The sequence below is a fragment of the Oxyura jamaicensis genome, chromosome 25 (genome assembly GCF_011077185.1).
Source record: "Oxyura jamaicensis isolate SHBP4307 breed ruddy duck chromosome 25, BPBGC_Ojam_1.0, whole genome shotgun sequence".
NCBI lineage: Eukaryota > Metazoa > Chordata > Aves > Anseriformes > Anatidae > Oxyura > Oxyura jamaicensis.
In genome coordinates, this window is record NC_048917.1 from 939,718 (window position 1) to 955,724 (window position 16,007).

General features: G+C 48.7%; 3 long non-coding RNA genes across 3 annotated transcripts in view; 2 read left to right on the forward strand and 1 right to left on the reverse strand.

The window, feature by feature from the left end:
* The window catches only part of LOC118178266, a 10,087-nt gene extending 4,554 nt beyond the window's left edge, over positions 1 to 5,533 (forward strand). Inside the window, exons 2-3 of the long non-coding RNA XR_004756110.1 lie at positions 5,452 to 5,455; positions 5,522 to 5,533. This is a non-coding gene — a long non-coding RNA (uncharacterized LOC118178266). The remainder of the gene's footprint in view (positions 1 to 5,451; positions 5,456 to 5,521) is intronic.
* LOC118178268 lies at positions 1,713 to 2,715 on the forward strand. The gene is made up of 2 exons (XR_004756112.1): positions 1,713 to 2,039; positions 2,142 to 2,715. It is a non-coding gene; the product is annotated as an uncharacterized LOC118178268 (long non-coding RNA).
* Positions 5,534 to 13,494: 7,961 nt separating the features above from the next.
* On the reverse strand, positions 13,495 to 15,114 carry LOC118178239. The gene is made up of 2 exons (XR_004756107.1): positions 13,942 to 15,114; positions 13,495 to 13,903 (listed from the first exon to the last, which is right to left on the reverse strand). It is a non-coding gene; the product is annotated as an uncharacterized LOC118178239 (long non-coding RNA).
* Positions 15,115 to 16,007: the final 893 nt, after the last annotated feature.

Genomic DNA, 16,007 nt, shown 5'->3' on the forward strand with positions numbered 1-16,007 from the left:
TCCCATCCCATCCTGTCCTATCCATCCCATCCATCCCATCCTGTCCTGTCCATCCCATATTTGGGGATTGAATCTGAATGTCATGCCTTTGCATAACCCTGTGAGAGGACAGGCTCCTTACTGGTGCCAACAAAATCACTCTAGCGCTAGCTGCTGGCAACAGAAAACCAACGTTGGCTCCCTGCGACCTCCGCAGCAGCAACTGGTGGTCTGCAGGAAGCAAGCGTTCAGGCTAGTGCTGCAGCGATCCATGCTAAGATAGGAAAAACAGGTTGGAAAACCAGATTTAAGATGCACAAAAAATGCATTTAAACTCTTCCAGTTTCCATCCTTTCTAGGCTTGCTCTTAAACCCCAAGAAATGTCCTATTTCTTGGTTCACATTTCAACAGCCTCACCTACACACGGCAGCTCTTGCAGACCGGCTTCAAAAAATCACTCCTAAAAATCAGATGGCGACTAAAAACCTTCAGCAGCTGTAGGAGTTGGCCTGTAGGATTTCCACCCCCACTGATGGATTTGCAAACCCTGCTCTCAGTTTATAAATCTCAGCCTCGTTTTATTAACCCTGCCGTGGTTAAATCCTGTTAGAGGTTCACAAATCGCACCGACCTGCACCAAATGAAAAGCCCCGATTTATAAACCCACACGTTCTGCCTGGGCAGCAAGGCAGAACTCACTTCGCAAACCCGATCCCGTGGTTTTTATCTCAGACTGCTGCTGCCTGGGGCAATCTGGGCAATCTCAGGGGCAATCGCGGTCGCGTGGCTCTGGGAGCTTGAAGAATTAAGAAGAATGCCAAAAATTAAGGTTGGGGCGAAGCGGGGGGTTGTTGCAAGGGCTCTTCTTCAGTTTCCAGCCTTCACCTCAACCTGCTCCTTCACCTCCACCTGCTCTGGCCTTCACCTGCTTCGACCTTCACCTCCACCTGCCCCTGCTTAAACGTGGTCCAACCTTCACGTCCTCCTGCCCCACCCTTCACCTGCTCCGACCTTCACCTCAACCTGCCCCTTCACCTTCACCTGCTCTAGACTCCACCTGCTCTGACCTCCACCTGCTCCAACCTTCACCTCCACCTGCTCCAACCTTCACCTCCTCCTGCTCCTGCCTTCACCTCAACCTGCTCCTTCACCTCCACCTGCTCTGCCCTTCACCTCCTTCAACCTTCACCTCCTCCTGCCCCAGCCTCCACCTGCTCTGGCCTTCACCTCCACCTGCTCCTTCACCTGCTCCAGCCTCCACCTGCTCCTACCTTCACCTCCACCTGCTCCACCTTCCACATGCTCTGGCCTCCACCTGCTCTGGCTTTCACCCCCACCTTCTCCGACCTCCACCTGCTCCGACCTTCACCTCCACCTGCAACAGCCTTCACCTGCTCTGGCCTCCACCTGCTCCAGCCTCCACCTGCCCCATCCTTCACCCCCACCTTCTCCAGCCTCCACCTGATCCGACCTTCACCTCCTCCTGCCCCAGCCTCCACCGGCCCCAGCCTCCACCCCCACCTCCCCCATCCTCCTCCACCCCCCCCCCCGGCCTCCACCCCCCGCAGCCTCCCCCCCGGCCTCCCCAGCCTCCCCCCTGGCCCCGCCCCTCCCCGGCCTCTGCCTCTCCCGCAGCCAATCAGCGGCGCGCTCCGGCTCCCGGCCATATAAGGAGCGGCGCCGAGCCGAGCCGAGCCGAGCCGAGCCCACCCGAGCCCCCCCCCCCCCCCCCCCCGGATCCGCCACCCGGGTCCTGAGCCCGACGACGAAATCCCCGTTTCCAGCTTTTCCCAACGCCAAATTAATGTAAAACCACCCAAACTCGGGACTTTTGTCCACCAACGCAAAAGCGATTCCCGTAAATTCAACGCCGGGGGAAAAACGCATCTTCCTCGGCGGTTTCTTGGAAGATGCATTAAAAAAATAAAAAAATAATAAAAATGAAAAAAATAAATAGATTATTTAGAATAGAAAAAAAAAAACTGAATATTTGGAATAGAAAAAAATTAAACAGAAAATCCCCCAAAGCCCCCGGTGCCTGGTGCCAGGGGATGCTCAGGTGGGTGGATGAATGCCAGGCTGAATGCCTCCTGCCCAGAGCAGTTCCCGGAGTTCCTGGTGAAGGGAACTGCGGAGGTTTATTTGTGTTTCCCCCCAGAAGGCAAATGCCTTGCACAGATAAGGCCCGAAGAGCTATTTCGGGAGGTCTGCAGGAGGTGGAAAGCTGCACGCCCCCTGTTATCCCAGCCGCGGTGGCGAAATATGGTCGAATAACGCGTTCAGAATGTGCTTGGAATGAAACCGACGGGATCTGAGCACTCCACGCGTACGGGAGCGGAGCAAATTCTCTTCTGGGTGCTTGTCCCAGCACCCCGAGGAAGTGCTGAGCGTCTCCTTCAGTTCTGGGTTCTGCAAATCCCCTTGGAGGGGCGTTGCTCTGTAGGAACACCGACCCCCGCACAGCCCCGTGCATCCTTCACGTCCTTCTGCTTGCTGTCGATAGTTCCTCACAAAACGAAAGCACGGTGTTTCTTCCTGTAGACAATTCCTCCTTGGAGTACTGGAGTATTGAAATTGTCTTCCGAGTCCCAAGAGAGAGGGGGAAAAAATAGAAAATAGTTTGACCTACATTCACAGGAAGAGTTCTTGAGTTAGCAACTTCCAAGCGGTTTTCCAAATTAAAGCTCAGCAAGAACTGGCTCACTTCCCAAAACTAACGAACAACAACAAACTCAAAAAAATAATAATAATTTATTTGGAACCTACGTGAGCAGTGCCAGGAACACAACCGTGAGCCATGGAAATGGACAGCGAGGGGCTCATTTAGGACCCCTCCCGTGACCCCATGGACCTGCAGGAGGCAGAAACCCCGCAGCTGCAGGATGAAGAGTTTGGGGATTATGCCCCAAACCAATCGGCTTCGGAACCACTTCTTGGCCCTGGGATAAAGGACTGCGAAATTACAGGCCCTCGAATAGCAGTACTGGAGACTGGAGACAACAGAAAGTAGCAAGGAAAGGCTGACAAAATACCAATTAGCGTTTGTGCTCCGGGAACTCTTTCCTATATCCTCCACCCTGCTGGAAGGTCTCAGCGACATCGTCATCTCCATTAGTGTTCTGAGCCTGCAGAAGTCACTGCACTGAAGACATCGCCTCGTTAAGGCTCCTTAACAAGGAGGCTCCTGAGGCTCTACCCGATCCCAACACGACTGCTGGTGCTGGGTCTGATCCTGCCGCGGGACGGGCAGATGGATTGGATGGTTTATTATGGCCAATTCCTCATTTTATTTGGTCTCTAACCAACTAATTGTAAATGACTTTAATAATAATCCCAGTTAATCAATATATAGGACACTTTTAGTCCTAAACACTAGCTTTGGACAGATGTCTGTATCCCTAATCTTTCACCTCAAGAGAAAGATGCCATGCTTACAGATCCCAACTGAGGGAAACTTCCTTGCTCAGCAGATGTTCATTTTTCATCCATTTTCATCACGGGCTTACTTGTTTTGCCAAATTAGGGATACCAGGAAGGGAATGGTAGCTACCTAAAGCAGAACTATACCATCTCCTGAGCATTTTGCCGTTATTAGGCTCAGGTTTTGGTGTCGAGCTTGGGTGTTTCATTGCACTGCAGACAATTGGGAGTGGCTGGGCAAGGAGCCGCGTGTTTATCAATATCTTCACGTGCAAACGGGGGCGGGTTCATTTCTCCAGCTAGGAAAGATGCTGCTCAGTCCTATTTCTTTTTACACAGTGTTTGCCCAGAGCATCCTCAGTGCCACGGGGCCTCTCCGGCCGTTTCTGCCCAGGTCCTTGGCGTGGGAGCCGCTCACCGCAAGGCACCGCTCCGTCGCGCCTCCTTTCTGAGGCAGGGCCAGAGTTTTTCCTTCTCACTCCTACACACCTATCCGCATACATAACGGGTTATATCAGCTGGCTGAGGGTCTCCTCGGTTAGCTCTTTGAGGACGCTTTGTGTAAGTTTTATGGAATGGCTGTTTTAAGCAATTTTTCCTACTCGCCGCTATCGCTTGCTAATGAACTGGAAAACAGTGCATCATCATCGGGTGATTCTGGCACATCTTCCTTGATTCTTTCCAAACTCTGATGAGAAATATTTATTAAACATTTCTGGCTTTTTCTGCGTAATTATGAGTAGCATTAGTGCTTCCATCTAGTAAAAGTCCCAGACTATAATTAGGATTGCTTTTCTCTAAATATGATTTTAAAATACCCTATTTTGTCCCTAAAACTGACAGCCAGGATTTTCTGTCTTAAGTTGCCTTTGTTCCTTCTGTATTACACACACTTCATGAAACTAATCTGTATTAATTACTCTCAATCCCTCCATCTCCTCGTTGCCATTTGTCACGTATTGCTTTTTTGTTCTAATTGCTGCCTTTGCCACCGCGTCTGTGCCAGATGGACTTTCTTGAGCGAGGAATTACAGCTCTTTGGTGGCTTAACGCAGTCTTTTTAAAAGCTCAGCCACCTTAATTTGTGTCTTCCCACGTCCTTCACCTTCGGGAAGGCAGAATTTGGGGTGACCAGGAGGCAGGACAGCCCTCACTAACGTCACCTTCGGCCATCTCCAGGTGAGATGTGTCCCACGAGTCTGGGTGGACGCAGAGGGCCACGGGGAGCTGAAGGCATCCGCGAGCGGCTCCTGGGATGTGTTTTTGGCTTGGATAAAAAGCTGGGATAAAAGACACTGGTAAGGAAAGCAAAGTGATGACCAAGCAGGTGAGCACGGCAGCTGGTGTGGGAGAGACTGGGAGCTGTTGCTGTGAGTTGGATTTCTGTGGAAATGTTTGTGTCACCAGCTGTTTTCAGGCATATCTGCTTTGTTTGACTTCATAAAATGCCCCTGAGAATACTATCCTGAGCCTTCCACTGTGATAATTTTTAAATTTTTGAAACAACTCTTTTCAAAATCTCCCTCCTCAGAGGAAAGAGAGTACTTTTTCTTTCTTTCTTTCTTTCTTTCTTTTATTTTTTTCCTCTTTATAAATTCCCTCAATGTCTGGGAGGGGTCAGACAAGCCAGAGTTCAAAGTGCCGGAGATCAGAGCACCATGACACAGTGGCTGGGGAGTTCTGCATATAGATGATTACTGCTTCTTCCCAAAAGAGTTCTGGAAATCCTTCCCTTCAGGCTGATAGAAAGGAGGCATTTCAGAGCTGTGTGGTTAGAATAAAGAGTTCATACATGCCTGATAGGCAGACAGAGGGTATTATTCAGAGCTGTAAGAATTGGTGGCTTTACAGTGTGATACTGAGCAGTATGCAAAGGACTGGCATTAATTGGAACTACCCAGCGGAGATGTGGACATAATTATCTAAAGGACCAACTCTCAACAGATGGACTTAGTCATGGCAAACACACAGCACAGCTATCCAAAGAGCAAAAATGCAAATGCCCTAGAAGGGAGCCAGCTGAAGTCCTGCGGCTAATGACAAAAAGGAAGGACCGTTCAGTAACCCAGAAAAAAACTTCCTTTCCTCCCCAAGCACGTGCGCAGTCGTGGCTGCATCCAGTTCCCTGGCCTCGTCGCTGCAGTGCGGGCTGCGGACGGGCGCTGCCGTCAGGCATCTCCCTGTGCTGAGAGGGAGGGCAGGCAGGTGGGGAGGGGGCTTGGCACCAGCCCCAGCCCTTGGGGATGCCGTGGGTCCCTGCCCAGGGGATGGCTGAGGAAGGGGACAGGGCAGAGAGCGAGGAACCGAAGCCTGGAGCAAGCAGGGAGGACGGTCCTGGCCCAGCCGAATGCACGTGATGGAGAAGCAGCAGTGCCGAAAGGTCAGAGCCAGCAGCCAGGAGAGGAGCCTGGTTTCATTCTCTTCGTGCTGTAGCAGAAGCAAGTCACTTGATTTCTTCAAAACAGCCTCCCGCTTCCTCCGAGCCTGTGCTCTTCCTTCCAGCCCACGTGCTGCTATATATAATCTCAGCGCTGTCTACCTTTTCTGCAGCCCAATCTGGGAGTCATGCTTCCCAGAAATCATGAGACGGCATTCAAAATCACGACGGTGCTTGCAGAGAACCTCGTATTCTTGGTTGTTTGCTTTCTGATCCTTCTGATAGGTCACAGGGTCGCTTTTTAAGGTTTGTAGCTGTTGGCAGGCAAGCAAAGTGGTGAAGTTCTGTAAACAAGATGCCTGTCTATTTTATGGGATCATAAAAAATAACATTTGGCCTTTGCATGTCAGATGTATTGTTACCAAAAATCAGTTTATCTGTCTCCCTTTTCAGGAAAGCTAAGCAAATTTGTCCTCTGCCATCTGCTTCCTCCCTGCTTCCAGTGAAGATCCTAACCCTAACTCACCATCTAGTCATCAAGAGGCAAAGTCACAGAGCAGTCTGATTATGTGATTGGGGAAATAATGGTCTGTAGCAGCAGCCGCCTCATCTGCTACGTGATAGCAAGGCTAAATTCTCTAGAAGTTTAGCCTTGAGCAGATATCTGTCATCCGGGACAGCTTATTGATCCCTGAATGGATTGCAGCCCCTCCTGCTGTGGACAAATGAGGACAACCCAGTCTCATTGCTAGCACGATTTCAGCGTAATAAGATGTATTTATCTGTAGGATTTTCATATGAGCTATTTGGTTACACACTGAGTCTTTAATGAGTAAAAGAGTGGAAAAGATTGCTGTTTATTAGGGGGGAGACTGGTCTGTGGCCCTGGGGGATGTGTGTCAGCGTTACGTAGCAAAGCTGGGGCAGCGCGAGCACCGCGAGCACCATTCACAGACACGGTCGCAAGCTCCTGCTTTAAAACAGCCGAGCAAAATCCTGCACGCAAAAGGTGGGAGCAAGAGATCAGGGTGCAAGGGTGAGAGTCTGCCACGCTTCAGCAAAAGGGGGCACCTGCTGCATGTAACAGAGCTGATGATGCCTTGTTATACAAAGTCGGGTGGTGCTCAGCTGGATGCATTCAACACCTTTAAAAATACGTACCGTCTCTCAGCGGTTTTCCTCTGACGATCCATTCACCCTTGTCGCGACCCAAAATTTTTGCTGGCATAGCTTTCCTCACTTCCAGACAGCTTGTGACCCGCTTATTCCTCTTCCTTTAGTTTTGAAATGTCACTGTCTGTATTTTAAGATGTCTTAAAAACGACTTCCCCTTTTTAGTGCCTTCTATACAGTTTTCCATCCTTTTCTTACCGCTTAGCAGTTTAGAAATGTTTCCATTACAAAGCAAAATTGCCTCAAAATCACAATCTGTTTGTTTTTAGGAGTAATTTTTATAAAATCAAAAAAAAAAAAAAAAAAAAAAAAAAAAAAAAAAAAAAAAAAAAAAAAAAAAAGGATATTTGGTCATATAAAACCTTCACCACACAGAAATTTTGTTTCAGCTGCACCTTAACAAATATCTGCCTGCCAAAGTTTCTGCTCACGGGAGTGTGTGGAGTAGTGCGGCTCCCTCCAACGTGGGCTGCAACGCAGTGCCCGCGAGGAGGAGGAGGAGGAGGAGGAGGAGGAGGAGGAGGAAGAGGAGGGGGACCCGGAGCTGCTGCTCGGGTGCTGACTCTGCCCGTTCCCTGGGGCACGAGGGGATGAATCGCTTCGCCCTCCGCTCTCCGATGAGGAAGAAGCCGCCGTGCCCTCGTGGGTCACTGTGGGCGATCTGGAGGGGGCACGCCGTTAATTAGCACGCGGTGAACGTGATTGCGAAGGAGCACTGGACAGGCCTGAAGAACGTCCCGTTTCGTTCCAAAGGGAAATAAAAACTAGAGGTGCCAATTTAGATCAAGAGGAGATTCTTCAGATCGGAACAGGCCAGGTGCTTGCTAGGGTAGAGCAAGAAGGGTGCCAGAGAGAAGGGAACTGGGTACGAAGGATTGTGAACATATTTACAGCCATCTGGCACCCTCTAATTATCCAAATGACGAAGCTGCCTGAGTGCTCACCAAAATGTGGAGAGGGAGGGAAGGAAGGAGTTTGTTTGGGCAGAGGATCTTGAGTGCTTCATGCTTTCAACGTATGTTTTTTGGAAATGTTTTATATCACTTACAAGATTATTTATATTACTGGAGATGTAGGAAAATGATAGCAGAAGGACACGGAAGGGCTACCTCCTTCTGGAGCTTTCCTTCCAGGTTTCTAAAAATCAAGTCATAGGAAAGAAAAGATGTGTTTTCTTGGGATGCAGCATCAGGAATTGGGAAAGAATCGGGAAAGCTTGATTCCTTCTCAGCTCTTCCACTGACACGTTGTGAGCATCTTCTCAAGTCTTGCAGTTTCTAGTTTCTTGCAGCAACACCTGGAATCGTGTCATTTAGGAAAAAAATCCCAGGTTTTACAACTACAGAGGAAACATTTGAAAACGACATCATGCTGCTTACTCATCACAAACTAACAAGGAAAATTAAAGGTTGTGTTTTTTAAACACCACTATTATGCTTTTAGTGGACTTACTGATGATTATTGAATGTCTGGATTCGCCAGTTGTGTTATCTTTAAATTGCTTCGCTTTGTTGTGCCTTCTTTCTGTGAATCGACGGTTTTGACTTCTTTTGTTGGTTTTATCACTGTCCAGCCAGGAGGACATGGATAAGAGCTTGCAGCTCAGCTCCTTTAGAATGAAACTAACCTCTCCCACCTGTGAGAGTTTCAGTTTTAAACCGCTCTGAAGAAATGCAAGCAGCAGTCCAGTCCTTGGGTTGCAATTACAGTACGTCCCTTCGCCTGACAGGAGAGAATAGGAAAAAGCAGTCATTTAATGTGAAATCTTGAGTATGTTTTTCTCTTCTTTTTGATCTGGGAGATATCATAAAGTCAAACACCGCGGTGTGACATTTTTAAAGGCTGAATAATTTTATGACCACTAATAACATCTGCTGTTCCGCCTTTTAAGAGAAGGGCAATCAAATTTCATGCTTCAGGGTATTAACTGATCACAGCAAGTACCCAAATCAGCTCTTTATTTTATTCTTCTATCAGGAGCTAAGCAGCATGGGCTGCCTGGTTCAGCTGGGACCTGGACTCCAATGACAAATTATTTGTTCTGGCATGGTAAGAAGTAAGGTACTGGACTTAAAATCTGACATTTGTGGTTGCTCACATACCACAGCAGATACCAAAGTATTCATCACGTCCCCTGTAAAAATCTGTATTTTTCTTTCTCCGTAGTGGTTCGAGCACACCTCACCTACAGCCCTGGGAGAATGATGTTAAACCAGCACGGGTACTGCCACGGGAGCTCACCTTGGAAGGCTTCTGCTCCCTGAAACACCGCTCCCTGAGCTGAGCAGGACGGTGGCTGTAGCACTCGTAAACGAGCACTGCAGAAACAAGAATTAAACCAGGATTCAATACCCAGCACAGAAATAAAAGATGAGCGTGAGCTAAAGAGCGCTCAGCGGCTCTGGTAGGGAAGAACAGGTCTGAGGACGGCACGGTGCGGTTCGGGAAGAAAGCCATCTCCTCTGGCAGGAAAACAATGGAGCTTCGTGTTCAAATGTTTTGAGTGAGATGTCAAACCCAGGCTTCGGCGCGCTTGTCACCGGGAAACTTTCTGCGGTACCTCGTGTGAGAGCAGACATAATGAACACCGTGTTCTGTCAGCTTCCAACCACGGATTTCTTGCATTTTCTGTCTTTGATTTCTTACTACACTTAATAAAATTGCTTTTCACTTTCCTGCCCACGTGCTCTTCATGTTTCTAAGTGAGCCATAACGTCTATGCAGCATTTTCTGCCTCCAGTCATTATATCCTTGTCATTATAGCCATTTATGCCAGATTTCTTTTAAAAATACTTTTTTAAAAAATACATTTCTTTCTTTTTTATATATATCTTTTATTTTTTTGGGATAGTTTGCATAAGTTCTTGGGTGTTGCAGCATGGATGTTTTTTTTTGCCCCCCCCCCCCCCCCTTTCCGTTACAGTTCCTTTCTTGTCTTCTGGCAAGTTTGACTTCTCTCTTTTTTTTGGTCTTTTATGGGATGTTGCCAGAAACGCTGAGCCAAAGCAGTTTCATTTCCTCAATTTTGACCTGATCTTTTTGACTCATCTACAACAAATAAAAAACCTTTTTCATTCTCCATTTCATTTGATTCATCCTCCGTTCGCCCGATCTTTGAGTCCAGTTGGCGGCTTTTGGTACCATCCTTCAAACGACAAATACCAGACGGAATTAGGTGATATTACGGTAAAATTGCCCTCTTTTCTACGACGCCTCCAAAGACGTTGCTCATCGCTAAGCTCATAATGTACCGACAGTCCTGGTTAGCAAGCCGATCTCGGTGTTTCTGTACAATTTCCTGCCGATGACACGTCTGCCTCTGGGCATGGCCTCGTCTCGCATGTTTGGTTCTGCCTCTGCCCGCTCTGGCCATGGTCGCGGTTCCCAAACGACCTGAGGTTGCTGCAGCCGCTGACCACGGGCCGAGGCTAAAGGGGGAGAGATTTTTGTGGGGACGCCTTACTTCAGAGCTTCGAAGGAAGAGGCTGACGACAAAGCAATGTCTCCAGGGCCCAATTGCTCATCTGAGAGCTTTAGGCAAACTTACGCCACGCTCGGCCTGGTGCCCGTCCTTTGCCTTCCTGGAGAGTGAGATGTTCGCGTGAGGAACGTGGCGGGTGTTAACTCAGCTTCACGCTTTGGCCTTCCTGAGTGAAGTTTATCAGAAGGGGAACGAAAAGTTGTCTTGCTCTGCCCTCTTATGATGGTATCGCATCTCCAGCTGTTTTTTATGAGGCATGTCCTGGCTGCAGCTAAGAGGCTGTCACATTAAAACGTAAGATGTGTGTGGATGCTAAGGTCTAAGTCACTATATTTAACAGGATTGACTTTAGGTATTGATGTACACGTTCCTGTACTGCCCACTTGTTTCTTCTCCTCGTTTAATCTTCCTCTTAACAAATTATTTGAATGGTTTATGACAGTGTTTCTACACCGAAAAAAGAATGTGTTCCAAATGAGGTTGAACCAGGGGAGCCCACCCAGCAGGGCAGAGGCTGCATTAGCTCGGGCCTGGAGCCGGGCACACGCAGCCCGACCCCAGCCAGGACCCCCCAGGGGTTTCCACCCAGTTCTGGTGTTAGCCTGGTGCAGAGCAAGGCAGCCCCCTCTACCTACAGGGCACGCACAAAGTTTGCTTGCAAAGAGTTGCAGACAAGCTGGGATTAGATAAATTAAATCAAGCGTGTTGTTCTTACAAACGAAACGCTCTAGCATCGGCCTCTGGAGAAAAAAAAAAAAAGAGGCTAAAAATCCTAGCAAATGATGAAATAATGAAGAGAAACTCTGCAACTTCTGGCATGCCCCTTATTCATCATTTACATTACATTGCATTAAACAGCATGTGCAGAACTCGTGGCCAGCCCTTAAACTCCTCTGTTTCTAGCCGAATACAGAGGGTGGTCCCTGCTGGTAGTGAGTGTTCGCGTACTCACCAGAGAGCTCGCAGAAGACGATGACGAGGTCGCAGCACTGAGCTCGCAGCCCAAGGTGGTCCATTTTTCATTGTCCTTTCACACAAGCCCAGGAATACATGCAGGCAGCCCATTGTGTAAAGACACTGGGGGCCAAAGGAAATGGTTGCAGCATGACTTCAGCCCTGGAATCTTATTATGAAAATGCCTAACTGCATTAAGCGAAATGGCGAGCCTATTCACGGGAGACACAAAGGAGTGGACATGGACGCGTGTGGCAACACTTGTGTTGCAATTGTCATTCCCACTCACCGCTTTTAACCTACCATTTCCCTGATTAACTTAGCAGTCAGGAAGTATCTTAAGTTTTGAACCACGCTCCAGCACTTCCAGGTGTTTTCTGGGGCTCTCTCATCAGATGTGTGGAAATACTCCGGGGATGCTGGGGTGCTCGTGTCCATCTGAAATGCATGCAACATACCTGTTGGTCTGCACTCAGCTGTTACCCACCATTCCCAAAAGGAAATAATCCCCGCACCACCACCAAAAGCACCGTGCCGTGCTTGGAGAGCCAAAAGCTTTCTTCACCCGTTTCCATTTCCCTCCCTCCTTTCTATTTCTCGTTTTGTTTAAAATGTTTGCCCGTGATGTGCGTTACCCATCCACTGGCGTGAGCACACTGTGGGGCTTGTGGGGGCCAAGCACTCCTCGACGTGACCCCCGTGCGCAGGAGCTGCCTCCAGCTGCATTTCCTGATTTCCAGAAGCAGGAAGAACAGGAAAATGCGTTTGCAAAAGAGATTATATTCTTAATATCGGGAGCTCCTGCTGACAGCAACAAGCTTTCCTAGCTGGTTGGAAAGCACTCAGCAGATTTCACATTCTTAAATAACGGTGTGAAGGCAGTGCCTTGAAATCCAGAACCCGTTTTATTGAGCGACGGATGTTAAAACGTGCCGAACCGCTTCTGCTGCTGCACCCAGAAGAAACACCCTCAGCCGCAATGAAGGCATGCATCTAATGCAACAAAAGAGCTGGGGGATGAGTGGAAAGCAGAGCTGCTGTTGCTGGAATGGCAGCCCTCAGTGATGTCTGCGTGATCTTTGACACTGCCCAGGGCCATGCAAGTGTTCAGTGCTGTCCAGAAGCCTCCCCCCTCGCCCTGCTCTCGCGTGGGTCCCTCTCATGGGACACAGTTCTGCCCCGCAGCCCCCCGACCCTTGCACATGAACCCAACACACACATCTGTGTACTAACGTTAGGTGTCATAACCACACCACACACCCGCCGAACCAACCCCCGTTTCACCCGGTGGCTGGGATTCAGTTTGCATGCTCCATTATTAAAAATGAATTAATTAATAAATTAACTAATTAAAAGTTGTTATTCTTGTACAAATGCCACTGCCATTGACTCAGGACTTTGTGCAAAAGCAAGGAAATTCAGTAACAGAAGAAAAGAGAACAAAGTAGCGACAGCCTGCAGCCACACCACCCCAAACTGGGATCTCGTTCCAGTTTGTGAAATCAGCTTCACTGGTCCTGACTGGAAGGGGAACGAGGAGCTGCCAAGGAACTCCCAGGTATGAGAGGAAATGGCACTGATGCTCAAAACCCCAGCTACCTAGAAAGACAGATTGATAGCTCAGCGTGTGGCACTGCTCAGCAGAGGCCAATAATTAACCTGATCACTTTAGTTGTATTAGAGGTCAGCACATGGTGTCCTGTTTAATAAAAAGAAAAATTCTCATTGTGGCGTTCGGTTATCGTTCAGCATCTAGTCTAGCATCCTTCTTGCAGCAACCGCTGTTGCTCACTGCTCCAAATTAACACACAGCTCACTAGATGCATTATTTTTTTGTAATGCTGTCCACAGACACTGGAGAGCAGAAAAACCTCCTAGAAACCAGCAGTTCCTAAGCACAAGATTTGATTATCTTATTTTAGCATGCGCATTATGGCCCAGATTTTGAGCTGCAGCTGTGTTGTGCCGCGGGGACCGGCTCCTGTCTAATTTGGAGCAACGGAATTGGTACAATTACTGTGCCACAATGCTGCTCCAGCCACGGCTCCATTTCCCAATTAGCCTCTGCACCAGAAAGCTCAGAGAGAAGATGACAGGGAAGTGGCTATACGTGGCTTGGGGAGACTCCACGGCAGGTAGAAATACCCCGCTGACCGAATCTGTTGAGACTAGAGCTGCTTCATGTAATTAGAGAGGCATAAAGCAGTTAGCTATAGGTCCAGATCGTCCACTGCAACTTACTGAGGTTATACTGGCCCAAAGGATGCAATTAATTACTATTATTACTTGTATATTTAGGAAATCATCCTCTAAATTTAGTAAATGTAATAGGACACGAAGTGTGTTGGCCAGAAAACATGGTAAGGACCGTTGTCCTGCAGGGACGAGAGAACCTCATTGTAAACAAACTATAAACAGTTATAAGGCTGGCTTTGGCCTTAGAAAAAGAATGCAACAGACCCCAAAGCCCAATAATCCTGGGTATGAGACCAATTCCCACATGACCAGACCTATTTTTCTACCAGGGGGGAGTAGGAAATGAAAACAACCGCACACCTTTCAGAAAAACCTCCCGCTGTGGAGCTTTTGGACTGGTAAAAGGAAATTCTATCTATAGAAGGTTTACAAGGAATTCAAATGATACCTGTGAAAAGGGTATCGGATTTTGCTGCCTTTACGGTCATTTCAGTGGGCAGCATGTGCTTTGCAGGCAGGGTACGGGAGCATTTATGGAAGGACGACCCCAAAGGGTCAGCCTTGTCATAACCCAAGAGGGGATTTTTATCATGAAGTACACCTGGGAATTTGAAGGGGTCCCCTTTAACTCAGAACAGGACTGTGCTACACATAAAGCATCCCCAAACCATTAGCACATGAGTAATGACATGCACGGTGCCAAAAAAGAGCTTCTGTCCTTTCAAGGGCAAGTTAAATTAAACAGCAGTGCGATGATTACAGGATCCTGTGGTCTTTTTTTTTTTTTTTTTTCTGCTCAGGCAACATTCAATGATATCTAATATGGTCATCTTCAAAATTGTAGGCACACATGGGAGAACAGAAAGAATGATGTTTTTGACCGGAGATTCTTCCTTCTCCCTCTTGTGTAGGCTGAATTTTCCGTGCCTCAGAGTTAAATTCTGATGCACTGCTACATTTTTGCAGGGCTATCCACAGCACACTCCCCCCAAACATTTTGCCAGTGGACTCCTAAGCACGAGACCAACAAATAAATCTTTTGGACGGCTCATTGGGAAGAGTAAATGCAGAAGGGAAGGCAAACTTTCTTTCTTTCCTTTTGTAAAAAATTTGGAGGACTAATTTCACAAAGCTAATGCATACCAGACAATGCAGTACAAGCCCCTCCAGGCTGTTACATGAATAAGGTCTTTCATGCGCTGCACACTGCCGCGCTTGTTCCCTGAAGTAGTGCTTTCTGGTCGCTGACCTCTCAGCTGGCACGGGCAGAGGACACTGGACCCGGTGCCATTTGTCTGGGAGCTGAAAAAAAAAAAAGTGGAAGCGTCCTCCCAGCTGCTCCTTTCCGCATCTCCTACCACGCACTTGGGCTGCGTCTGACACTGGGGATGAAGCCACACGATATTCTGCAAAATTAAAAACCTTGGAGCTTGACGGGCTCAGCCGCCAGGATCCCCTGAAAGTCAGCTCTAAGCACCCCAAACTTCTGGAATCTCTCAGGCCTAGGGTGTCCGAAACCCACAAAACGCCGAGAACTCAGTCTGTAACTTCTCCTCATCCTGGATGAACGCTCCCGAAGTGAATCAGGCAGCAATACACATTTTCAGAAGGCAGCCTTCTGTTCTCGCTCCTTAATGAAGGGGAAAATAATTCCAGCTGCAGGTGACTCCTGGATGTTGTCACGGCAGGGTTAGAGATGAAGAATTGGAGCAAGGAGGAATATTTTACCACGTTAAACCGAATCATTTCTTAGATCCCCCCGAGTTCTCCCTTACAGACGTGCGTGCTGTTTCTTCTGCTGCATGTTCATCCCTGGAAGATCAAGCTTAATGAGATGGGTGCAGCTAAAAGAGCCCAGAGCCCTGCAGACCGTGCCGTTTCAAAGAGCGACCTGGGCTCCTCCGATGTGCGCCCCGCGAGCCTGCAGCCGCAGCGCCGTGCGCTTGGTGCCCTCTGGTGCTCGTCCCTGCCGAGCCAGGGGCCAGATCCTGACCGCGGGGCCTGGGCACCTCCGGGTGGCCGAGCAGGGTCGCTAAAATAAGTGCTTAAAGGAATCCGCATCCCCACCGGGAGATATGCATGGAACTGGTTTTGTTTGATTGATTGGTTGGTTGGTTGATTTTGTTTTTCATGCTGCTCCCTTTCTCTTTCCTCCATTGCCCTCCCTTAGCAGTAAAGGAGGGAAGAATCCTGCACAGGCCATCGGGTGCCCCCAGGAGTGGTCTCCTTTTCCCCTGCCCTGTACGGAGGTGTGCAGGCACATCCCAACAGAGGAAGACAGCTCCTGAGAGCAGCAAAAGCACAAAATGACGGGAGGGTCGCAGTCGGCAGCCCCAGTCCTGCCTGGTGCCCGCTGCAACCGGTGGGTGAAGCCCAGCTGAGGCTCCTCAGCACCACCAGCACCACCAGCACCACCAGCACTATAA